At 38.6% G+C, this 27,474-nt stretch overlaps 1 pseudogene; it reads left to right on the top strand.

Moving 5' to 3' along the window:
• The first annotated feature begins 1,544 nt into the window (after positions 1-1,544).
• Positions 1,545-27,474, top strand: part of LOC143626435 (uncharacterized) — a 104,725-nt pseudogene continuing 78,795 nt past the window's right edge.

Below are 27,474 nucleotides of genomic sequence, written 5' to 3'. Positions count from 1 at the left end.
ATTGTTCGTTTATCCTTGGTTGCGTAGTATTCGTTTCCATTAGGTTAGTGTGTCGGTGAGACCGAGAGGTGAGTCGGTATTTGAACACGTTAATAATTGTTTGTCCGGTTTATTCTTTAAAATCAACTAAAATAAGTTAGAGTTTGTTAGAGAGACTGAGAGGTAATTTGACTTTCTTAAACAAGTTTTAGTTGTGTCATCTTTTATAATCGGTGTCTTGAATATTTTCAATCCATTGTCTTGTTATTTCTGTCAACATGATTCATTCCTAGGTAGACGTTTTTATCACTTCAGTCAAAGTTTTCAAAGAGTTTTGTTAAAAGTTTTTGTTTAATTAAGTTAAGTAGTTTAATAAATTCTAAAATAAATCATTTAAATATTATTTTGGTGAGTCTTAGTTAGAGTTTTCTTAATCATAAACGTTTTCACGTGTCTTCGAGTTCGATATCCGGACTTTCCTTATCTGTGCTATACGCGATCGGTACACTTGCCGTTTGTGTGAACTAGGATAGATTGTTTGGTTTTTAAAGCTTAGTTGTGATTCGTTCTTTATTTATATTATACATTTTCACACATCAAGTTTTTGGCGCCGTTGTCGGGGACACGGTTTGAAGCGTTTTAAGAACGACTCGAGTCAAGATTTTCCTTGTTTACTACTTGTCTTTCTTATTTGTTTTGTTTATTAGTTTAGAATAGTTTAGATGATTATAATTTTTTTTATTTATTTTAAATAGTTGTATGCGACGTACTCGATCTCTAGGACCACCAGAAGTTGAAGGATTTCCCGAACCAGAGAGAGAGAGCTTTTTGAGAGACGTCGTACAAAACCGTCTTCTAGTTCATCTACATCCGTCGGTAATACATTCTCTTCTCCTACTTTATCTGAACCCATCGTTAGGGATAGGATTATGGCCGACGCACCACCGAGGAGGACAGTCGCAGACCGGGCCCGTCCGGTCGATGCTGGCGCGAGATCCAACATTGCTCCACCAGCTATAGGAGTTCAAACGACCTGGCAGATTCCATCGAACGTTCTGAACACCATTTCCCATTCTGCTCAATTTCACGGGTTGCTCCACTAAAACCCGCATTCACATCTCACTCGCATCGCACGTATTTGCGACACGTTTCATCTTGCCAACGTATCCGAAGACGCCATCAAACTCCGCATCTTTCCGTTCTCACTCGTTGATCAGGCGAGTCTGTGGCTTGAGTCCCTCCCACAGGGATCCATTTCTACTTGGGCCGCTATGCAGACCCAGTTCCTGGAAAAATACGATCCTCCGGCTAAGGCCGCTCGTTTGCGTAACCAGATTCATTCTTTCCAGATGGAGGACACTGAGAGTTTCTACGAGGCGTGGGAGAGATTCAAAAACCTACTTGCTTTATGTCCGAACCACGGCTTGCAGGACTGGGCGGTTGTTGAAAAGTTCTATAACGGAGTGACTTACGTGACTCAGAATATGCTTGACACTGCTGCAGGAGGCAACTTATTGACGACAAAGGATACCGATGAGTGCATTGCCTTATTTAACGGTTTAGCCATGAGTGGATACCAGCGACCACCTTCTAAGAGCACCAAATCCGTCGACGCGTTATCACGCGACATACATTCAGTCGACACGAACACTGCCCTCGCGGCACAGGTTGAGGCGTTAGCGAAGATTGTGAAGGACATGCAGGTGAAAAGTAAGTTGTGCGAGATCTGTAGAGGAGGGCATGATACCGTTCAGTGCCCTGTAGGTTCCAGGAGGAGGTTGTAGACTATGTTAACAATCCGAACCGAAACCCTAATTCTTTCAATTCTTATAATTCGGGGTGGAGAGGTAACCAGAATCCTAACTGGAGGAATGGAAATCATTCCGGCTTCCAGCCGCGTCAGAGTCTATTCCAGGATTCCGGTGAAGGAGCGAGTGGTGGGGAGAAGAAGCCCACGCTGGAGGAGATGATGGCACAGCAGACTCAGATGCTGTCGCAGCTTATGACTCGAGAGGATTCCCGTCACAAAGAGACTCAAGAGAAATTTCGGGAACACGAGTCATTCATGAGAAATCAGGGGGCGTCAATTCAAAATCTTGAGAGGCAGATGGGAGAGATAGCGAATCGTCTGAATGAGAGGCCGCCAGGTAAACTTCCGAGTAACACTGAGCAGAATCCGAAGGCCTTCGCGATGGCGGTGACGACGAGGAGCGGTGCAGGGGCACGTAGTGAGCCAGTGAATCAGGGGCCTGCGGTAGATGTAGAGGAGCAGGTAGACGAGGAGATTCAGATGGAGTCTCCACCGGCCAAGGTGCGTCAGAGGCAAAGCCCAGGAAGTACAGCACAGGCCGAGGATCAGCCATTACCCAGCACACCACCGAGAGTCTACAAGCCTAGACTCCCATTTCCCGGGAGAGTCCGCAGGGATAGAGACGAGGAGCAGAACACTAAATTTCTTGATCTTCTAAAGCAACTTCACCTTAACATTCCATTCCTTGAGGCACTAACTAAAATGCCGAAATATGCAAAGTTCCTTAAGGATATTCTTTCTAATAAGGAGAAGTTAGATGAGGTCTCTTCCATCCAGCTGAGTGCTGGTTGCTCTGCAGTTTTGCAGAGAAAGTTACCGGAAAAGATGTCTGATCCTGGGAGTTTCACGATTCCCTGCATCTTGAGTGATAATACGGTTGTTCATGCACTGGCAGATCTTGGTGCCAGTATTAATCTCATGCCGTATTCCGTGTATCGCAAGTTGGGTTTAGGCGAGCCAAGGTCTACCCGTATGAGTATCCAGCTTGCTGATCGTTCTGTGAAATACCCCCGAGGGGTGGTCGAGAACATGCTAGTTCGTGTCGAAAAGTTCATTTTCCCGGTGGACTTTGTCGTCCTGGACATGAACGATGATGATAGTGTCCCACTTATCTTGGGCCGACCATTCCTTGCCACTGCACAGGCATTGATCGATGTCTGCGAAGGTAAATTAATATTAAGAGTTGGGGATGAGAACGTCACCTTCGACGTTCGACAGTCACTGAAACACCCCAAGTCTGCTGATGACTCCTTATACCTCATTGATACCATCATGGAGCATGTCGAGGAGTTTCTCAGCGAAATTTGTGGAGGATCTGCCTCCGACACCCAGATTCTTGATAGGGAGATTCCGGAGATTGAAATGGTTGCCGTAACCAATCAGTCCTTAAATGACGACACCGAGTCGCATACCCCTGAGTCTGGCGTGTTTGCTGAGATCGTACGAGACGATCCGATGGACCGACCTTCAGTCGAGAGTCCTCCTCTTTCCTTTGAGCTTAAGGATTTACCTTCCCACTTTGAGTATGCTTTTTTAGATGAAGAGAGGAAGCTTCCAGTTATCATTGCATCTGCTTTGACCGAGGTCGAGAAGAAGAAATTGTTGAGGGTGCTACGAGAGCACAATGAGGCTATTGCTTGGAAGATTATCGACATCAAGGGTATCAACCCTTCGTTCTGCACTCATAAAATCCTCATGGAGGAAAATTTCAAAACTGTCGTCCAGCCGCAACGGCGGCTCAATCCGAAAATGCAAGAGGTCGTAAAGAAGGAGATCATTAAACTCCTTGATGCGGGGATCATTTTCCCCATTTCTGATAGTGCTTGGGTGAGTCCAGTCCAAGTGGTTCCTAAAAAGGGTGGTATGACTGTCGTCACCAACGAGAGGAACGAGCTTATTCCCACGAGGACTGTGACGGGATGGCGAGTCTGCATCGACTATCGCCGACTGAATGATGCCACCAGGAAAGACCACTTTCCTTTACCCTTCATTGATCAAATGTTGGAGCGTTTAGCGGGTCAGCAGTACTACTGCTTCTTGGATGGTTTCTCCGGGTATTTCCAGATTCCCATAGCTCCCGATGACCAGGAGAAAACCACTTTCACCTGCCCTTACGGTACGTTTGCCTACATACGTATGCCGTTCGGACTTTGTAACGCTCCGGCCACATTCCAGAGGTGTATGGTGGCCATTTTCCATGATATGATCGAGGACTCCATGGAGGTGTTCATGGACGATTTTTCCGTATTTGGGAGTTCCTTCGATCATTGTTTATCTAATCTTGAGAGGATGATGTCCCGTTGCGTTGATACCTACCTAGTCCTTAACTGGGAGAAGTGTCATTTTATGGTTCGTGAGGGCATTGTTCTGGGACATCGGATCTCGAGTGCGGGGATTGAGGTTGACAAAGCGAAGGTCGAGACCATTTCTAATCTTCCCCCACCCACCTCTGTGAGATCCATTCGTAGTTTTCTAGGTCATGCCGGGTTCTACCGCCGGTTCATTAAAGATTTCTCTAAAATCGCGAGACCCATGACCAAACTTTTGGAGAAGGATGCTCCATTTGTTTTTTCCAAGCAGTGTATCGAGGCGTTTGATCTTCTAAAAGACAAACTCGTTAACGCCCAGATCATGGTTGCTCCCGACTGGTCGTCACCATTCGAGTTGATGTGTGACGCGAGCGACTTCGCAGTCGGAGCAGTTCTTGGAGAACGGAAGGATAAATATTTCCATCCGATCTACTATGCGAGCCGGACCTTAAACGGCGCACAAGAAAGCTATACCACCACCGAAAAGGAGCTTTTATCTGTGGTGTTCGCTTTCGACAATTTAGGTCCTATCTGGTTTTGTCCAAAACGATTGTTTATACGGATCATGCTGCTATTCGTTATCTCTTCAGCAAGCAGGATGCCAAACCTCGTCTTATCCGTTGGATCCTGTTGCTTCAAGAGTTTGATATTGAGATCCGTGATAAAAAGGGGGCCGAGAATGTTGCGGCCGATCATGTTTCACGTCTAGAAGGTGCTGAGTTAGGAGATTCGGGGGGCAGGATCAACAACCGTTTTCCGACGGAAAGTATCATGTTCGTTAAGGCACAGGAGGAGGGTTTTCCATGGTTCGTTAACTTCGCAAACTATCTTGCTGATGGATACCTCCCGAAGATGTCTTACCAGCAAAAGAAGAAATTCTTTGCTGATGTTAAGTTCTACCTATGGGACGACCCGTATCTTTTCCGTGTTGGTGCTGATCAGTTAATTAGGAGATGTGTAGATGCAAAGGAGGGATGGCAGATTTTGAGCCATTGTCATGTGGGACCGACAGGAGGTCACCACGGTGCGAGTTCGACAGCGAAGAAGGTATTTGATTCTGGATTCTATTGGCCTTCTATTTTCAAAGACGCACATGAGTTTGTTAAAAATTGTGACCGATGTCAACGTGTTGGTAATATCTCATCCCAGAATGAGATGCCCCAAAATGCGATTCAGGTATGCGAGGTTTTTGACATTTGAGGTATCGATTTTATGGGCCCGTTCCCATCTTCTAGAGGGAACAAGTACATTCTTGTGGCTGTTGATTACGTTTCCAAGTGGGTCGAGGCCAAAGCATTGCCCACTAACGCCGTCCGAGTTGTAGTGAGATTATTAAAAGGTTTGTTTTCCCGTTTTGGAGTCCCGAAGGCCTTGATCAGTGATCGAGGTACTCACTTCTGCAATGCACAGATGGAGAAGCCGTTGCAGCGCTATGGGGTCACCCACCGGCTTGCGACCGCCTACCACCCACAGACCAGTGGGCAAGTAGAAGTGAGTAATCGGGGAATCAAACGTATTCTCGAGAAAACGGTTGGTTCAAGTCGTCGGGATTGGTCCGAGAAATTAGATGACGCTCTGTGGGCTTTCCGAACAGCCTACAGGACTCCGACTGGTTCCCCACCATTTCGGATGATTTATGGGAAGGCATGTCATCTTCCTGTTGAATTGGAACACCGCGCTTCATGGGCCCTTCAGAGGGTTAATCAAGATTTATCCGTCGCTGAGAGTACACGTTTCCATCAGTTGCACGAGTTGGAGGAGCTCCGGGATCACGCATATGCACAATCATTTCGGTATAAGGAGCGGACGAAAGAACTGCATGATAGAAAGCTGAAGGGTAATAAGCAGTTTAAGTGTGGGGATAAGGTTTTATTGTATAACTCCCGATTGAGGTTATTCCCGGGAAAGTTGAAATCCCGATGGTCGGGACCGTTCACGGTCACTGAGGTTTTCCCGTATGGCACGATTGAGATACAAGATCTAAGCGGGAAGTTTAAGGTGAACGGCCATAGATTGAAGCACTACATTGGAGAGCCGATAACTGATCAGACAGTCGAGGTGTTCTACCTTGACTCATTCACCGAGGAATAGTCGTGATGGATGCATCACTCGGGAGACAGCCCGAATTGTAGAGTTTGTATTATGATTCCCTTTACTTTCTGTTTTTATTTGTTTTATTTATATTTATAAAAACATAAAATACAAAAAAAAATAAAAATAAATATTTAATAAAAAAAATAAAAAAAAAATAAAAATAAACAAAAATACAAAAATATGTTTATTTCTTATGTTTCTGTTTTCTGTTTTGTACGCCGCTACATGCGAGCGAGTTTGAGTTGTTACAGGTATTATTATGCGCATGGTAGCTCTGATGGCGTTTTGGAACTGGTTCACCCGAGGTTGCGGCCGCGAATGTAATGCTATACGGTCGTTCGTTTGAGACATACACAGCTGATAAAGAATTTGCATCTAAACCAGGGGAGTAACCCGTTCTCTATTTTAATTTATGTTCTTTAAAGTTTTAATTTTATGCTTTACGTTTTATTTTATTTCTTTTCCTTGTTCTCATCGAGGACGATTCCGTTCTAAGTGTGGGGATGGGATTTATTTTACTTAGTTGTAGAAAAAAAAATTAATAATAAAAAAAATAAAAAATAAATTTAAAAAAATAAAAAAATTCAAGTGTGATGAAAAAAAAAAGAAAAAAAAAAGAAAAAAAAAAGAAAAAAATGTCCCTTGTTTTTAGTTTCTTTTGCATTAAAGTCGGAGATGATGATTTTATTCGGAAATCGGTTTTTCAAACTACTAATAATATGAGATAAATAAAAGAAAACGCACTTAACTTGGGATGTGTCGGTAGGCTCAGCCTTGAAAATGAAAGGGCAAATTTGATAAAACGGTTAAACGGAAATCTTTTGTGGGTAAAGCGTTTTGTCCGTGGAAAATAAGCAATGAAAGGTCGGGCCATACTCAAGCCTCAAATTTTGGTATGAAAAAGTGAAAATACATGAGTTTTAAAAAAATCTGAATATGTTATCATATGATGCTTGGGTAGGTTTAACGTTAGAGTATGCCGTGTAGCCTGTGATATAAATCTTAAAATGCTAGTTTAGTGTTTTACACCTCATCGGCGTATGGTTTTATAACCTTAAATCCTGTATTGATGGGATGCTTCGGGTCCGGAGACCATGGGTCTGTATGCAATCTATTTAGCTGGGTATTCACAATTCCTAAGTGGGGTTGTGGATATTTAAAATAAAGCCAAAGAGCAAAACCCTTATAAGTCTATAAACATGATCACAACAGTACGAAAGTACAAATACACTACAGACTTGATCATCCACGCTGTTAGCCATGTGGGGTCCCCTTGCTCGCGTCTCATTACCATTAAGAAACGAACCACAAGGGACACGCTACATGTAAGCCCTACAGATAAAATTTTGCATACTCACCTATTGTTATGGATTTAGGGTATTGCTTGATAACGGGGGTATGTCATGTTGTGGGGAGCACTGGCTATAAATAATTGAACCTTAATCATATCTAATGGCTGCTTGGTAGACTTTGATGCTTAAGCTTAGGTGGATAAACAATACCCTTGATCGTCTTAACTATTCATAAATATTGAGCAACAAAGTTTTAATTCTGCTAATTTTGAGGTTTAAGTCAAGTTGGGGTGGTCTGGTCTGGTAAAAGCAGAAAATAAGCGGGTCTTAATTGTGTAAACCACTAAGTAATATTATTGTCGGATCTTATTTGTCCCGGTTTTTGCGGTTTTTGCGTTTAGGTGGACAACAATATCGATGATCGCGGTTTTTGCGTTTTTCTGAGCTTTAAAATCTAACCTATATGTTTGATTTGACTTTGATTTTCCGATTCTGATCCAACTGCAGTAAAATCTTTTTCAGGGACGAAAAAGTCTTAAGTGTGGGGATGTTTGATGTGTTGAATAACACACTTATATTTCCTTACAATTTTATAATGTTTTAATGATTTAATATCAAATTTATGTAAGTTTAGGGGGTTAAGTGCAAAGTTTTACAAAGTTGAAATGTTTTGTGTAGGTTATGGAAAGATGTGGAAAAAAAGGCAACAAAAAGAGAACTTGGAGGGTTTAAGTGTCAAAGTTTCAAAGTTTAATCAAGGCCCGACCCAAGCCCACAAGTTAGGAGCCTTGTATAATATTATATTAAGTTAAAATAATAAGTTTCCAGCCATTCTTGATCCATAAATCCCGAAATTAAAAACCCTAAAACCCTAACAGCAAGAAGTTCCGATCGAAACTTTCAGCCGGCAAGAAAAGAAGAAAAAAAGGAAGAAAGGCAAGGCGGCTGAGGGCTGTGACGGCTGTGGAAGAAGAAGGAACCTTGGGGCAGCAGCTAGAGGCTTCAAACAATTACAAATCTCAGCCATAAACCTTGAGTATACATCTTTAAACTTTGTTTATCTTTCAAGAACCCTAACTTTGATTGATTTGGTCTTTTGTTTTACATTGTTTTGCAATTGATTGATAGATTGACTTATAATTGATTGTGTTTGGATCTTGAATGAGTTTTATCATGTTTATATTGAAGTTTATGATGTTTACTTTGAGTGTGCATGGCTGTCCAAAATCTATGTTAGGCTAAACTTGTTTGTTCTACCTAGGATAGATGATTGTTGAGTGGTTTTAACTTGTTTAATGGATTGTTAATGTTCAAGACTTAAATTATTTATGTAAAGTTTAACTAAACCATGAATTAGATTGTGTATGATGGCTGTTTTTTATTTGTTATTACTTATAATCCTCTTGCATTAGTTAATTGAATCGGTTTTGATTAATTGATTGCTTGTTAAGCTCTTTACTTGGTGTTTTGGGTTTATTTGCGGGAAGTACAACCGTAGGGATAAGTGGGTAATATAATCATCTAAAATCAGTTAAAATACACCTTCTTTGAGACCGAGAGGTGATAAGAAGTAATATTGTCTCATTGCTTTTACTTGTTAGAATTAAGACCGCGCGAGAGCGGGTTTTTGTCTTGTCAAGTTTGAGTGTTTATGTGCAATTAGTTGGTTTAATTTGGGTTAAGTTAAATTGTTCCTCTATCCTTGGTTGCATAGTATTCGTTTCCATTAGGTTAGTGTGTCGATGAGACCGAGAGGTGAGTCGGTATTTGAACACGTTAATAATTGTTTGTCCGGTTTATTCTTTAAAATCAACTAAAATAAGTTAGAGTTTGTTAGAGAGACTGAGAGGTAATTTGACTTTCTTAAACAAGTTTTAGTTGTGTCATCTTTTATAACCGGTGTCTTGAATATTTTCAATCCATTGTCTTGTTATTTCTGTCAACATGATTCATTCCTAGGTAGACGTTTTTATCACTGCAGTCAAAGTTTTCAAAGAGTTTTGTTAAAAGTTTTCGTTTAATTAAGTTAAGTAGTTTAATAAATTCTAAAATAAATCATTTAAATATTATTTTGGTGAGTCTTAGTTAGAGTTTTCTTAATCATAAACGTTTTCACGTGTCTTCGAGTTCGATATCCGGACTTTCCTTATCTGTGCTATACGCGATCGGTACACTTGCCGTTTGTGTGAACTAGGATAGATTGTTTGGTTTTTAAAGCTTAGTTGTGATTCGTTCTTTATTTATATTATACATTTTCACACATCAGTCTTCAAGTCCTCTTTCTCCAACACATTAAAGTCTTCTTCAGTCATCCCTCTCTTGTTTGTCATTATGTTTCTTAGGATGCTGATCATTTCCTCATTCTCCCATGGCATAAATGGTTCAGTTTCTTGTTCAGATTTGACATCATCTTGAGGGATAGGAATTTCAACAGGTTTGACTTGCTCTTTTTCCTTCTCCCTTAAGGTCTGAATTCTTCTTTTCTTCTTTGGAGGCTCATTAGATAGTTCTTTTTGAGTTGTGCTCTCAGTATAGACCCTTTTCAACTCTTTCTCTTTCCTTTTGGAATATTGGCCAAATACTGCCTCTTTGCTCAGATTTCTCACAACCTCAGGCTTCATGCCTTTCTCAATCAAATACCCACACATGCCATCATATTTCTTCTTTAATTCTTCCAATTCCGTCTTATCATCTTGTTTCACAAACTTTTCTGCAACTATCTCTTTCTCACTGTTATAAAGATCTTGAATTTGTTCAGCAGTGTATTTTTCTAAGGCAGCTTCAAGATAGCCTCTAACCTTCAAAAAAGTTTTATAATGCTCAGTATTTTTCTTTCTCTTCTCAACTTTCTTTAAGACTTCCTCTGCATTAATTTCAATGTTTCCCCTTTGAATATAAGTCATTTCAGCTTGAGGGGTCTCAGCAGTAGAGCTTGTATCAACTTTTTTACCTCCTTGATCAGGGTTGTATCACCCTCTTCATCAGACTCCTCAGAGTCATCCTCCTCATCATCTGATAGATCATTCATGGCATCTATTTTTGTTTCATCAGAGGCAGGATGCTCTGGTTCAGTAACATCAACATCAGGAACATCAACAGCAGGAACATCAACATCAGGGACATCAACATCAGGAACATCAACATCAGGGACATCAACATCAGGGACCCCTGGTAGTTTTTCTCCTGGTTTCAGTGTTTTCAAGGGGATTGCCCTGATTGGTTCATCATTAGTCTGTTCAGCAGATTTCTTTCTTCTTTGATAGGTCTTTTCATATCTTCTTTCTCCCCAGTTACTAGCAGAGTTCTTTTTCATATCCTTCTTAACCTGTTCTGCCCATTTCTTGGCAGCTGCAGATGCAATTGACTCCCCAATCTCTTCAGGTATAATCATGTCAGTGTTAAGATTGGTTGATGGTTCAACAGTCTCCGATTGTTGCTCCTGAAACTTGTTAACCACCTTTCTCAAAGAGTCATCAAACTCTTGAGTTTTGTTCATATTCACCAGAATTTCAATAACCTCTTGATCTGCCACATCTTGAAATATTTCTTTTGCTACATTGGCTTCTTTGATCAATAGGTCCTGCTGTGCCAACTCTTCTTCAGTCAAGGAATGGGCAATTGCTTCCCTTTCCATTGATTCTTTAATAAGTCTTTCTCTCTCAGCAATAGCAGCAGCAGCAGCAGTATCCACAAAAGTTACATCTTTTTCAACATATACAGCAGGTTCTTCATCTGTGGCTATCTCTTTACCCTTTTCTTTTCTCTTTCTTAACTATTCTTCATTTTCTTCTTCATTACTTCCAAACTCATCAATCTCTCTAAATAAGTCTTCCAATTCAGAGTCATGCTCTACCCTCTTGGAACTAGCTTCTTGATCATCATTTGGCTCAGTGTGTTCTAGTTCCTCAGTAGCAGCACTCACATTCACATTCTCCACACTCATTTCTTCATTCACAATCTCAGTCAACTCTTCTGTCAGCACATTCTCAACATCATCATTGATTACTTCTTCTCTCACATCCATTACAGATTCATCACTATCATCATATTCATTCATGATCCTCATCAAACCATCAATATTTTCAATATCAGTCATGACCATATCATTCTCATCTATATTCTCCCCCTGTTTTGGGGCAGCTGAGGTCTTCTCAACCTTCTGCACCAGGGTTCGAATTAACAATTCAGCATCAGCTAACTTTTTCAATAACAGTTCATTTTCACTTATTAGCTTTTCATTCTTTCTTTTCATATCAGTATTTTCATCCCTAACCTCCTCCACTTGCCTTTTCAACTCATCATTTTCAAGCATCAACTCAGTATTTCTTAGTGACATATCATCATGTGGACTTGTAGGGTTTGATGTAGTAAATGGTTCAAAATCAGGTAGGTTTGTGGTAGGGGTTTGGGGTGTTGGTGATTGATGTGTGGATGTTTCTGGTTGGTCTAGGGTAAGGGTTTGAGGTGATGTTTGATGTGGTGAGGTAGGTGGTGGTGATTGTGGTAGTGTAGGGATAGGTTGTTCAAGTTCTTCATGTTGCTCCCCCTGTACTGGTGCCATAACCTCCATATCCAAACCATCTCCCCCATCATTGCCATCAACATCATCATTAGAGTCTCCTTTAGCACTCTCCTCATCACTCCCTTCTTCCTCCTCTGAGCTCAGCTCAGGCACAGGCATTATAGCCAAATCATGGTTTAATAACCATGGCAGAATTTCCAATGGAATACTTGCATCAAAATTGTTAGAGACACCAGGATTCTTTATTCTCTTGTAGGCATCGGGATCTTGCAGTTTATGGGTGGTTCCAATTGTTGGTAAATCTTGTAGTGTGCTATTGAATATGATCTGCAGGAATCTCGGGTACTGTAAAAATCTTTTTCTTTCCGGTTTCTTTAGATTCCCCACTAGCCCATCAAAGATCATCTTGGAAAAATTAAATGACAGATCATAGATTGTTCCAACGGTGGCATTTTAGATCAAGACTCATCAGAGTCCATGATCCCTTTCTCGGAGCAAATCCATGTATGATGTGATGAATCAGAAATCTGTACAACATTGGAAATAATCCCTTCTGAAACTGTCCCTCATGGACATTTCCTTGATACCCCATAGTTTCTCTGAAAATCTTCAACAGATGCTTTGTATCGAAGCTGATGTGATTGTGATCATCGTCATTCAGTCTTAAACATCTTCTGATCAATCTTTCAGTGATTTGTATCTCCTGTCTGGCCACGGTTGCCTCGATTCGTCTTTCATTACCGTCTTCAATAAGCTCTGCTGATCTCCAGAAATCCAAGGAGTGATTTCTGTAGATAATCGGGCTTTCAGTGAGAGCAAAGCTAATGTTTGACCGTGCCATCCATAAGATCATTCGAGCCATCGGTTCATTTTCTGGTGTTACTTGTAGTAGTGCGCACATATTGTGCTTTGGCTCAAACACATACTTCGGCTCGTTGTCTGCCATATCTGTAAAACATAAACAAACATATTCAAAGTGAAATTAGACATAAAGTTTAAAACTTTAGACAATTTCAAGTTATAAAAATGAAGAAGAAAGAAAGAAATCTTCAAGAACCTGTTCTTCGACAAATTAATAACCTAAACACATAAACAGAGTGTTAGTACTCGAATACATAATCAAGTCACAATAACAATCTAATCGTGATCGGAAAATATAAAATTTTATGCTTACCGAGTCGGAAATTAGTGGCTGATAAAAATTAGGGTTTGGATTAATCTTGAACTCGATAAGTCGGTTGTTTTTCTTAGTAAGAGAGATTTGCAGTGGAAGGAGAGAGATAGAGGGAAATAATGTAGAAGAAATTTGCCTAAGTCCCTCTTTTATACATTTTGAAAGTGGGTTTTAAATGCTTTTTGTCTTCTTGTGAATTACTAGCTGTCAACCAGTAACGTTATCCACTTGATATATTAAAAACATTTAATCTCATTTAAAATTATAAGACCTTACTCGAAAAATTAATTTATCCAAAGTCTACTCGATCTTCTTCCACTAACAAACCTTACTCGGTCAAACTTTACTCGAAAACTTTTCATTTTGAATGTGAAGTTTGCCCGAATACTTCTCTATTTAAACCTTGCTCGATCAAGTAAATTAATTTAAAGTTAAGATATAATGAAGAAAGCTTACCCGAAATACTTGATTTCTTGAGAAATAAATCGCAAGACAAATAATCAAATAGAGTTATCAAATAAACATTCTTATTAAGAATCAATTAAGATCCTCCCAAAAATTTCTCAAATTCAAATTAAAACTTATCTAGCATGAACCCTAAAAATCATAATCACTAACATATTCAAACAACGTATTCATTCAAGTATCAGTCTAAACAATTTCATCATACTAACTCACATATTCAATCAATGCATTCATTCAAGTATGCTTGTATGAAGATTGTGTCGAGCACTCTTTCAAATGTAAAGTGTGCTCGGATAACAATCTTATGCAAAGTATACTCGAATAACTTTCATATAATACAAAGTGTGCTCGAGACCAAATTCTAGCAGACAGTGTACTCGGAAAGTTAGGTTTTGAAAATTACCAAGTATATTGAAGGAACACAAGTGTACCCGAAATATAAAGTGTGCTCGGAAAACAAAGTTTGCCCGAACACACTTATAATTTCAAAGAAATCATAAACACATATATCACAGAGCATGCTCGGAATGAAATTAAACACATAAACATTTAAGTGTGCTATAGTCTAAAATTTCATAGAGCTTGCTCGAAAATCCTAAGTTAGCACTAAGCTTGCTAGGATAAACACATTCAATCATCAGGTATGCCCTTGTTCGAGGGAACTTATCATATCAAACCATACCCGAAAAATGACAAACTTAAACAGTAACATCTAAGCGTGCCCGGAAAGATTAACAAACATTTCCTAACAACATATTCACACAAAGCTTACTTGGTGTACTCACTTAAGTTCACAAAGTTTGCTTGAAAACACAATCAGCATATTACATGCATAGCTTATTCGAAGCGAACATAAAACATGCATAGCTTACTCGAAACAAGAATTTCTTGTTAACAGTTAGCTATTTCAACACATAATCATCTCAAGACTTCAAGCTTGCTCGGAAAGTGAGTGCAACAGTGTAAACACTTCAAAGCATGCCCGAAAATCATAATGTTAGTCAAAAATGACTAAGTTTACTCGGAAAGGTTGAAAGTTGTCAAACCTTACCCGAAACAACATATTCACACATAATCAACTGTTCTGTACTCGGAAAGGTTATAATTCAACAACCTTACCCGAAAATACATATTCAAACAGTTTGTGCTCGAGAAGGTTAGAAATCATCAAACCTTACTCGAACTTGCATATTCAAACATAATCAACTATTCTGTACTCGGAAAGGTTATAATTCAATAACCTTACCCGAAAATACATATTCAAACAGTTTGTGCTCGAGAGGGTTAAAAATCATCAAACCTTACTCGAACTTACATATTCAGCCTATTTTAGGCAAAATGCAACATGTTTTGACTTAAACCACTTTTCAAAGACATTTCTAAGTTATGTATCATTTCAGAACATAGTTTAAGAGCAAATGGTGCATTTAGAGATCAAATTCCAGTTATACTTCATTTCAAAACAATTTCTTTTATAAACTGAAAAGATCTCAGGAATGGGATCATATTGACTAAGTAGCTATCTCATTACTTCACTCTCAGCATTATTATGACAACTTAGATAGGTTAACAGCAGGTATAAACTTAGCATGATTTTCATCTCCTTGGTGATATGATTAAGGTTCAATTTGAGCATAATGCAATAATGGTCAACACTGTGCTATGATGCCTCATATCTCTTCTCAAAGCTTATTTGACTTTCCCCAGATCACCCCAATTTGACTCCAACCTCTTGTATTTGGTCAAAAATAGTTTCTTATAACAGAACTTATTATATAGAGATTGAACGTTGGACTTACAGTTAGCAACATGCCTTTCATTCAAGATGAGACAGATTTTGTCAACATCTTTGTAGTTCTTGTTGTAACCCTCTTGTTTGATAAAATATTTAAAACATTCATCAACTTTTGGTTGATTTATTCATTCTTCCCCTTGTTTTTGATATTTTCTCAAAATTTTCTTAAAGCATGTTCTTTGTCATACAAAAAAAATGTTTCATTTTGGTTGACCAAATAACAACAGGCTTGTGTATGACTGGGTAATCACTTTTCTGCCATATCATTCGGAGAGATCTATTTTGAGACATGCAAAACAACCATGCATCTCCACATAAAGATTAGCATATTCATTATGTTTATATCACCTTAGATTTTACATCATCATGGGAAAGTAACCATACATGTTAATGACTATACTAAGGCCTTTTTAGCCTAATAATTCCATATGATCAGCTAAGTAGTCAATGTACTATCATTTCCCATAAATACAGTTTAATATTCAATCACCCCAATACCTCTTCATTGTCAAGTTAATGGCTATCCTGTTTTGACCAAAAGTGGTCAACATGACCAAACATACATGTGAGTATATGTCCTTTTAAAGTCAGAGTTATTGACATAGTTTTAAGTGAAGGAATAAGAAACAAGTCATAATTGCCCCAAATGCATTCAGTTTTCAGGTCAATGGCTATCCTTTGAATCTATAGAGATTTAAGGACCAAACATACACAAGTGCATGTCCTTCCAACTGGGCAAATGACATAATTTTCAGCAAAAATAACTACTTGAGACCTTTCCCTATAAAAATCCTTCTTTTATGCTTCTTAAAAGCTTGAACTGAATAATCTTATCATATATCTACACCATTAATCAACTTGCTCATGTTTTGACCAAAATATAGTATTTATGAAAAATTCATTATAAATTTCATTGAATCACTTAATTTTGACATAAAACACATTTTGACACAAACAGTTGCATCACACACTCAAATCTTAATCATTCTTATCATCATCAAGAAAAACAGACTGTACTATCATTCAATGTCTATCCTATCTTAACAACTTCAGAAGATCAGATTAAGAACATATTCAAGTAACCATAAACACGTGATTACTCATGACATCAGATAAGCAATCAATCTCACCTAAACAGATCAAACTACTTATCATAACATCAGATCAGTTAACAAGATAGTCAAGGATTATCATCAAATTCAACCAAATTGCACAAATAGTTACTCAAGCACCTATCAGTTAACATCAAAACAGTGACATAATCAAAACATATTAAACAACATATTCATCAACATATTCAACTTGTATAACCTCTTCTAAAATATTCAAGTAGCACATAGAGGTACACAACTAAGCACACATCCCTAATCAGATTTCATCAGAGTTGATCATCCCCAGGGCTTTCAAAAGAAAGTTGAACCTGGTTCTATCAAGTGGTTTGGTGAATAGGTCAGCCAGATTATCACTTGTATCAACTCTTTGCATTTCAATCAAACCTTGTTCACTACAATCTCTGATGAAGTGATGTCTGATTTCAATATGCTTAGTCTTAGAATGTTGCACAGGATTCTTAACAGTAAAATATGCAGCAGTATTATCAATCAGAATAGGGGTGTTTAGAAAGTTCAAACCATAGTCCAGCATCTGATTCTGAATCCAGAGAACTTGTGCACAGCAAGCAGATGCAGCAACATATTCAGCTTCTGCAGTGGAGATTGACACTGTGGTCTGTTTCTTGCATTGCCATGACACTAGCCTTTCACCCAAAAACTGGCATCCCCCTGATGTTGACTTTCTACTCATATTGCATCCATCATAATCACTGTCTGTATATGCAATCAGATCAAAGGATTGGTTCTTTGGATACCAAATCCCTAAGTCTGGTCTTCCCTTTAAATATCTAAATATTCTTTTCACAGCATTCATGTGGGAGACTTTTGGATTTGACTGGAACCTAGCACATACACACACAGCAAACATGATATCTGGTCTTGTTGCAGTCAGATACATCAGAGATCCAATCTTTGCTCTGTATTCATGTTCATCAACTGACTCCCCCTTTTCATCAGCTATCATCTTTTCTTTGGTGTCCATTGGAGTTGAGGCAGCCTTGTAATCATGACAGTTGAACTTATTCAGAATGTCCTGCACATACTTAGCTTGGTGAATGAAGATTCCTTCATCCTTTTGTTGAACTTGTAGTCCCAGAAAGAAATTCATTTCACCCATGGAACTCATGCTGTACTTGGACTTCATCACCTCTTCAAACTCCAAACACATTTTTTCATTTGTAGATCCAAAGATGATATCATCAACATAGACTTGTACAAGCAGCAAATCTGACCCTTGTCTTTTGTAGAAGAGTGTCTTGTCAATGGCTCCCCTTGTGAAGCCATTTTCAAGTAAATGAGTTGATAACTCATCATACCATGCTCTAGGAGCCTGATGTAAACCATAAAGGGCTTTGTTTAGCTTATACACCCTGTTTGGATACATGGGATCCTCAAAACCTGGTAGTTGAGTCACATACACTTCTTCATCAATCTTTCCATTAAGGAATGCAGATTTGACATCAAGCTGGAATACTTTAATGTTCTTTGAGGCAACATATGCAAGAAAAATCCTTATGGCTTCCAGTCTTGCAACTGGTGCAAACACTTCCTCAAAGTCTATCCCTTCCTCTTGAAGACATCCCAGTGCTACAAGTCTAGCTTTGTTCTTAATCACCAAACCCCTTTCATCCCTTTTGTTTCTGAACACCCATTTGGTTCCTATTGCATATCTGTCATGTGGCTTGTCTACAAGATCCCATACATGTAAATCTCTAAACTAGGCCAATTCCTCTTGCATTGCCTCTACCCAACTATTGTCTTTTAAAGCTTGAGCAATATTCTTTGATTCTAATTGGGATAGAAAGCAAGAGTACAGACAGATGTTAGCTATCTCAGAATGACTCATTGTTACTCTTTCATGCAGGTCACCAATGATATTTCCAGCAGGATGATTCTTTTCAACAATAGGAGTTTGTATTATCATATTTGTAGACAAATTTGTGTCAAGATTTGTTGCATTGATTTCAGGTTCTTCAATGATCAAATCAGCTTCTGCATCATGAAACACTGGTGTTTCATCATTGTGTTGTCTTGAAGTGGATGCACCATTGTTTCCCAGATTCAAACTTTGAAATAAGTCTTGAAATCTTGCTGTTGTTGCAGCTTCTTCATCATTTGTTTTGTTGCCTGTGTCACTCCCATTATGAACATGATCATTTTGTACATCAGTACTATCTTGACTTGTCATTTCCTGATCTTGTTCAATGTCATTGTTTGAGGAGCTATTCACAAAAGTGTATTCCTTTTCTTTCCTGGCAACCTTTTTCCACAATTCTTCTAAGTCCAGTTCTTGCTTCTTATTTTCTTCAAGTACACTGGTCTTGTAGAATGTATCATCAAAGTCTTCAGAATAAATCCTGAATGACTTTATCAATTTTTCATGATCAAACAGCCATGTTGCACCACTGACTGTGTTGAATTGATTCTCATTAAAAATAATGTCAGATGACTCTATTACACTCATGTGATCTTTCACATAAACACTGTAAGCCTTTGAGTGAGTAGAATATCCAACAAAGAAACAGTCTAGTGACTTAGTTTGAAACTTGTTCAAATAGTCTCTAGTGTTCAATAAGAAACATTTGCAGCCAAACGACTTGAAGAACTTGATGTAAGGCTTTCTATTGTTGAAAATCTCATATGGAGTTTTATCATGCCTTTTGTTCACAAGCACTCTGTTCTGAACATAACAAGCAGTGTTGATTGCTTCAGCCCAGAATGTGACAGGTAAGTTAGCATCAGCCAACATGGTTCTTGCAGCTTCTATTAGTGTTCTGTTTCTCCTTTCTGCAACACCATTTTGTTCAGGAGTTCTTGGAGCTGAAAATTGTTGCAGTATTCCTTTCATAGCACAAAATTCTTCCATAACTCCATTTTTGAACTCAGTACCATTGTCACTTCTCAGCATCTTCACTTATTCAGCTTGTTTTCAATCATTGTGACACAACCCTTAATCAACTCAGCAGTCTCATCTTTGGTACTTAGGAAATAAACCCAAGTATATCTTGAATAGTCATCAATGATCACCAAACAGTATCTTTTCTTTCCAATACTTGGTACACTCACAGGACCAAAAAGATCCATATGAAGTAACTCAAGTGGTTGATCAATTGAGTTGATGAGCTTTGTCTTATGAGTAGACTTGTGTTGTTTTCCCTTCTGACATGAGTCACAATGATCATCTGACTTAAATTCTCTTGTAGGTAAACCAATCACATGTTCACCCTTGACCAGTCTATTCATATTCTTTAAGTTCACATGACACAACTTCCTATGCCACAATTTAGATTCATTTTCAGTGGCTTTGGAAACAAAACATGCACCACCTCTTGAAATAGCATCTTTCATATTCAACTCATACAAGTTGCCATTTCTTGGTGCCATCATCATAATCATTTCAGGTGGGATCACAAACTCAGGTTTTAAGATGAAATAATGAGAATCATCAAAACTGACTTTGTAACCCTTATCACACATTTGAGATATACTCAACAAATTGTATTGTAGTCCCTCAACATGAAAGACATTGTCAAAAGACACCTTCCCATTTGTCAATATCCCTTTACCCACAATCTTTCCTCCATTTTCATCACTCCCAAAGGCAACTGGACCCTCATACTTCTCTACATAATTCACAAGTGACCTCTTGTCACAAGTCATGTGCCTAGAACAACCACTATCCATATACCATATATCATTCAATGGAGTGGCCTGTTCCTGCACAAAGAGAAATTTGATCAGTTCAGTGATGAGATGCAAGCTTCTTCAACTTGCAACTTATCAGTGTCAATTTCAGTGGCAGCTTGGGAAGTGAGTGTAGTAGGTTCAGGATCTTCATGAGTGATCTCCAAGTTGTCTGAATGGTCAATTTCATAACCACAATCTCTTGGTGTCTTGACAAGTGAAGCTGAATTGTCAAGCTCAACTGAGGCAGTTCTCTTTTCTTGTAAGACATAGTCCTTAGATTCTGAGAAGTCTCTTACATCAGTCACAGCTTCAATTTTAGCTTCAGTTCTAGGTTTCCATGTGAAACCTTGTGGTTCATATCCATGTTTTAACAAGAACTTTTCATCACCAGTGAGTACAGCTTGTTTCCTTTTTTGATATACAGTTTTTCTTTTTGATTTCTCACTGCCTGATGATTCTTGTGACTCATCAGACTTGACTGAATGAGTATTTTTGGTAAATTTCAATGACTGGTTTTCCCTTATCACCTGCTTTTGCTTCTGAGGTGATTTACTTCTTCTCACATTTTCAGTCATATGCATCTTCTTCTTTGTCTCAGCCTTCACTTCAACTCTTGTCTCTATTCTATTCACATTTCCCTTTCCCAAATACAAGGCATACTTCTCTTTGTACAAAAAAAAATCTTGACCAAACTTTGTTCTATTTGGGACATGAAATGGCTGAAACTTAAGTCTCTCATTACATGAATCAGTATGGTGTCCATATTCATCACACTTTCTACACCACACCTTTCTTTTGAACATCTCATGTTCTTTTGGTCTCCTGAATCTTTCACTTGGTTTGGGCTCTCTTACACCAATTGTCTTTTTGTTTTTCAGATTGTCAAAATCAATTGAGAATGGAACAAACTCAGCCATTCTGATGTCACTTCTTTCCACATTCCCTTTAACAAAGACAACCTTTTTCAAGTCCGGTGGTTGATCATCTTCATTCTCTCTATATCTTGACTTCCTTCTTTCATATTCCTCAACAGTTTCTACCTCACCCACATCAAAGTCTTCAACACTTGAAAAGATAGGATAAATAGGAGCAATATATTCTATATCCATTTCTTCCTTATTTACCTTCTTTTTCTTGTTCTTTTCCAACTTCTCCAAAAACCTTTTGCTTGGAGGTCTGACAGCATTGTAACACACATTCTTCTTTTCACAAATGTCAAAAGAAACATGTTCTCTTTTCATTTGCTCATTCATTCTTTTCATTTTATGTGTAACTGGAGGATACTTTGGAAGTTGATCAACAGATTCAGGCTTTCTATATTTTCTTCTTTTTTCAGCAGCTTGAATTTCTTTTTCAGTAATTTGATCACTCAAATCACTTAGATCATCTTGATCCATCTCATCTGAATCAAGGTCATCTTCAGAGACTTGAACTCCAATTGACTTTTCCTGTTTCATTTCTTTCTTCATAACAAATTCACCATCTTCACTCACCTCAACATTCTTGTACAAATCTGCAACATCTTCTTTGTCTTGAAACACATCTTTGAATTGTTGTAGATAAGCACTTCTCTTCTCTTTGTCAACTTTAGGCATAAAGTTGTTGTTGAATGGTGGTGGAACAGCCTTGTTTCAAAGATGTCTTGAAACACATCTTTGAATTGTTGTAGATAAGCACTTCTCTTCTCTTTGTCAACTTTAGGCATAAAGTTGTTGTTGAATGCCTAAGGAAGTGCAATGCGCATAAATCTCAATCAACCGCGAGGCCTGGTTGCCTTCCTGGAGTGTTCGGTAAGGGTGTGGAACTTATTAGGCCAGAGCATATCACACCAAACGTACCCGAATCTACTACCCTCATTGTATCAACGTGGTTATGTGACGATCACACTCTTAAATCAACGATGAATTTTTTTTTATTTTGTTAAGAATGATATTTTCTCAAATTATCAATTTCATCAATACTCTAAGTTAAGGTTATAAGAATTTTATTTTATATTTTCATGAATTTTTCACAAAACTCGAAATTTCACATAGTTATACAATTTTTCTTTTTCCAATAATAATAATAATAATAATAATAATAATAAATTTTTCACGTGCCGTCATTGTAGCATGTCTTCTTCCCGCCTTATCAACCGTAACCGTCGCACCAGCAACTCGGGCCGTAGCATGTCATCCCGCATCGCCAAAGGAATTATGGAAGCCCTCCCAAAAATCATCTCTTAATTGCAAACTGTGAATGCTTCTTCATCATCCACTACTCCGAACCCAATTGCTTACCCCCTCAAACAATTCAAGAGTGCCAACCCGCCCGAATACCACGGTATCGACGGTGCTACCGTTCTCCTCCAATGGTTCGAAGAAATGGAAAGAATATTCCTCCAATGTGAATGTCCCGAGGACAAGAAAACCAATTACGCCTCGAGCAAGCTTAAGAATAATGCCCTCAATTGGTGGAATGGTGAGAAGCTCACGCTTGGCGCTGAGGTTTCCATGGCCTTGCCATGGGATAACCTCAAGAAACTTACGCTCAAGAAGTTCTGCCCGAAACATGAGATTCAGAAGTTGGAAGAGGAATTTTGGAATTTGAAACAAGAAAGTGGTAATGACATCGCCTACAATGATCGTTTCCATAAACTGAGCCTTCTCATTCCCCACATGGTCACTCCACTTGAGCGTGCAATCGACAAGTACGTCTCGGGTTTGCCTATGGAAATCCAAGACTCCGTTCTAAGTCGTGACCCTCAAACGCTCCATGATGCCATCACCCTAGCCGGTACCCTCACCGAGAACCACGTTAAGGGCGGGACCTTGACGCGGAAAAATTCCAAGAAGCCCAATGATAAACCTGCATCCGAGCCCACCAAAGAACCTAAGCCCAAATCTCCCAAACCCGAGTCTTCTAAGCCCGAATCATTCAAGCACAACAACTCTCCCTATTACCACAACAATAAAAGAAAGTCCAATTCCCAAAACTATGTCTTGGCCCAATCGCAAACCCAACCCACCAAGAAACCCTACACAAGACCCCACCCATTATGTGATACGTGTAACTTTCACCATTCGCCTAACCTCAAGTGTCGACAATGCACCCAATGCAATCGATTTGGTCACCTCTTTACCACATGTCGTGAACGCAACCAACTTTTCATGCAACCATTTACCTCACCTCTTACCCAACCTTTACCTTATGCTCAACCGTTTACTCAAGCACCCTCAACTATTAGAGCTTGTTACAATTGTGGAGACCCTAGCCATTTTCGCAATGCATGCCCTAGACTCGCACACATGAACCAAATTCAATCCTACCCAACTCAAACCGCTCAATATCAAGCCTACCAAGCCCAAGTAAATCAACTTCAACCAATCCAAGCTCAACCCATCCAAGCAATTCAATCCCAACCAATTCAAGTCAACCAAATCCCAATCAATCAACCAACCTCAAGTGACTAAGCTACTCAAGGGAAAGTGTGTTACATCAACGGTTCCCAAGTCTAAGCCTAACCCTTTATGAAGACATGCTACGCACAAGACGCTTATTTTATTAGTTCTTTTCATTTAAATCTAATGTATTAACTTCATTAAATCTCTAGTTTTATTATGAATAAGAATTATGCTTATTTATAATGGTATTCAATCTCTTATTTATTCCTATCTTGTCGTTTATTACACTATTTATTGTTACACAATTTATTATCATGATTTAAGTGGTCTATGACCGGTTATTCACCGGGACTATGTGCATGGTGATGTGCATAGTTATCTAATAGTACCGTATTTGTATCATAAACTACCTATAACCGATTTCCTACAAACGTTTTGGAAATTGGGACAATGAACATGTGTTGTACATAGTTATCTAATAGGAGTCACACGTACAAATTTTATTTTGATATTTTAATGCATGACTACCCAAACCCTCCAAACTCACCTCCTTCTCACGTCAACTCTTTTCTCATTCGATTTTATAGTATTGATTTCGAGCCTCATATGTTATTATATTTCTCTAATCATGTGATTCGTTTGTTATGTGAACCTGTCTATGTGAATACTTATTCGTGAATTTTGTTATATCCTAAGTACTTCTATTGAAAATTCTCTCTATCTATTTATTTAATTTAGTTATTATTACTTTTGACGATTAACTTAGTAATTTCGCTTTATTTTGCAAAGTTGTTACTAGTTATTTATGCTGATCGAATTTCACTCATTTATTTATTTATTATTAACAAAATCTTAAATGCGTTTTCGGAGTATGTTATCTCCCAAAGTGAAAAGCGTTTGAAAATAGTTTAGAGGGGTAAATGAACTCACTGTTTGCGAAGAATTCCCAAAATAAATCACCAAAGGATGCGCGTCACAGAAAAACTCTCTCTAGCGTTCTAAAACAACAAAGATATTTTCTAAGTGTCGGAACTATTATCGAGTCTCTAGACTCGGCACATAATACCTATGCACACAAAATGTTTCGTGTTTCGTTTGTGAATCGTGTGTGACTTTACAAGTACATTCGTGATACATTACATGTGTGAGCAATTATTTACGTGTCATGTATTAATAATGTACATCACTAGCAATTACTCCCCGTAAGGGCAATTTGGTCACACATAACAATTAACTAGCAATTATTCCCCGCAAGGGCAATTTGGTCAAAACACGACAATTAATTAGCAATCATTCCCTTCAAGGGCAATTTGGTCAAAACACGACAATTAATTAGCAATCATTCCCTTCAAGGGAAATTTGGTCAAAACACGACAATTAATTAGCAATTACCATGTTTCATGCAACTTTTACAACATTCAGCAACTAGTTTCACCGAGACAGAAATTCTACTTGAAAGATTGTACTATTCCACCGATCATAGCATCTCAATTAATTTACCAAAAATCATCACTAAAGCATGCATTTGTTAGGTTTCCAGAAAATATTTTATTTTTATTCCACATAGATTTCTCATAATGATCAAAACACTACAGCAAGCTCATAACAGTCAAATTCATGCGCAACAGAATTTTATTTGAAATTCCCGTTAAATGAAAAATCCAACAAGTGCAAGACCACTTGGGTTAGGTTCCTAACTCAACAAGTCAACTTCCAGAAGTGGAACCAACCCAATTGGTCTCGTACTTCATGAGATATAATATTTACAAAACAACCTAACAGCAGGTCTAGCAACTCAGCTTTGCACAACGTTTTTGTAAAATCATAAAGGTTAACTTATACACGTGCAAAAATTGCAAATTTATATTCTTTAGAAACTAGACTCAACATAGTTTACTGTAGTATCAATAATCTCAACCAATTTTCAAATTTACACCCAGATACAGTCAATTGAACATCAACAACACAATCTGTCCAGAAACTGTTTGCAACAAAACTCAACAATTTAACCATCTATAGACCACAATTCATTTATATAACACTCTAGACTCCATCAATTACACATTACATCTCAAAATCAAGACACAACAATTAACATGTAACAATATCAATTCTAGTTATCAAATCATCATCAATACACCATCAAATCAAACAAAATCATATGAACACAATAACATATAGAAATCGGACCTAGGGTTTATAATTAACCCATTGAAAATCGAAAATTATGCATAGAGGATGCATAGGATAGTTGTTTATACCTTCCTAGCACCTTAATCTTCAATCAAAAGCTTGAAAGATTGCTTGTGTGTGTGTGTGTGAATGGCGATCGCAAGAGAGGGGGGGGGGCTGGCCGATCGGTCTAGTGAGGGAAAGAGGGAGATTAGGGTTTTAGGTTTATTATTATTAATAATAATAACATGTTACATCTAGGTCCCTCCACTTTCAAATGTTACTTTTCTAACTTAATTAACTAGTTCTAGCACATTGAGTTAACGTTTATAACAATGTTATCACATAACACATAAGTCTAACACATAATTATTGTTTTGACGTGTTTCGTTTATTCACCAATTGTTTGCGTCAACTCGTTTGCGTTTCGGTGCAATTCTCGAAAGACTACACATGTAGTAAGTGTCAAGCGTCATTTAAACCCTAGTTTAAATGTAATGAGGTGTGCGTTATAGATTCAGTGATCTTTAAGTTTGAATTGACGGAGTTGAGTTAACGGAGTTAACCTGAAATTGACGATTGTCACATCATTCCCATGTTAAAGAATTTTCGTCCCGAAAATTCGAGTCAAGTCGTGATGAGTGTCTGAAAAAGTAAGAAAAATTTTCAGTTTGTCATATCATCCCCTAGTAGAAAGAAATTTCGTCCCGAAATTTAATTCATACCTCCGGTGATTTTTGACGGTTTGTCGGGTTTCGCGGTTTTCTGTGTTTGGTCAGCCCTTCAAAAAGGTGAGGATACTTTTTCAACATTTGATCCTCGCGTTCCCATGTGAACTCCGGTCCACGTCTCGAGTTCCAACGAACCTTAACGATTGGAATTTTGCTGTGCTTTAGCGTTTTGGTTTCCCAATCCAAAACTTCGACTGGTTCTTCAATGAAGCGTAGCTGTTCATCAACTTGCAGTTCGTCCAAAGGGACTACTTGGGTTTCATCAGATAGGCATTTCTTCAAATTGGATACGTGAAAAACATTGTGTACACTGCTGAGTTCCGCTGGTAAGTCCAGTCGGTATGCCACCGGACCAACGCGTTCCGTTATCCGGTAAGGACCAACATATCGCGGGTTGAGTTTGTTTCGCTTTTCAAAGCGAACCACACCTTTCCAAGGTGAGACTTTGAGTAACACTTGATCATTCACTTGAAATTCGAGAGGTTTTCGGCGCTTGTCGGCGTAACTCTTTTGGCGATCTCGTGCTGCTGCCATGCGATTTCAGATTTGAACAATCTTTTCCGAAGTTTCGAGTACCAGTTCTGGACTAGTGATTTGGCTGTCACCCACCTATGCCCAGCAGAGTGGTGATCGACACTTCCGTTCGTACAGTGCTTCAAACGGCGCTGCTTTAATACTTGCGTGGTAGCTGTTATTATACGAAAACTCTACCAAAGGTAAGTGAGGTTCCCAACTTTTCCGAAATCCAACACACATGCACGCAACATGTCCTCTAAGGTATGAATAGTTCGTTCACTTTGCCCATCCGTCTGAGGATGGTATGCTGTGCTCATATCAAGACGTGTGCCTAGAGCACTCTGAAGCGACTTCCAAAAGTGCGAAGTGAAACGGGAATCTCGATCAGAAATGATTGAGACAGGCACTCCGTGTCTAGAAACTACTTCCTTCA

This window comes from Bidens hawaiensis, unplaced genomic scaffold, assembly GCF_021521415.1.
Source record: "Bidens hawaiensis isolate Kalapana, Puna unplaced genomic scaffold, B.hawaiensis_p1.1 tig00004364_1, whole genome shotgun sequence".
Lineage (NCBI taxonomy): Eukaryota > Viridiplantae > Streptophyta > Magnoliopsida > Asterales > Asteraceae > Bidens > Bidens hawaiensis.
Note: the sequence above shows the minus strand (reverse complement) of the source record. Positions and strands in the feature narration are given on the sequence as shown.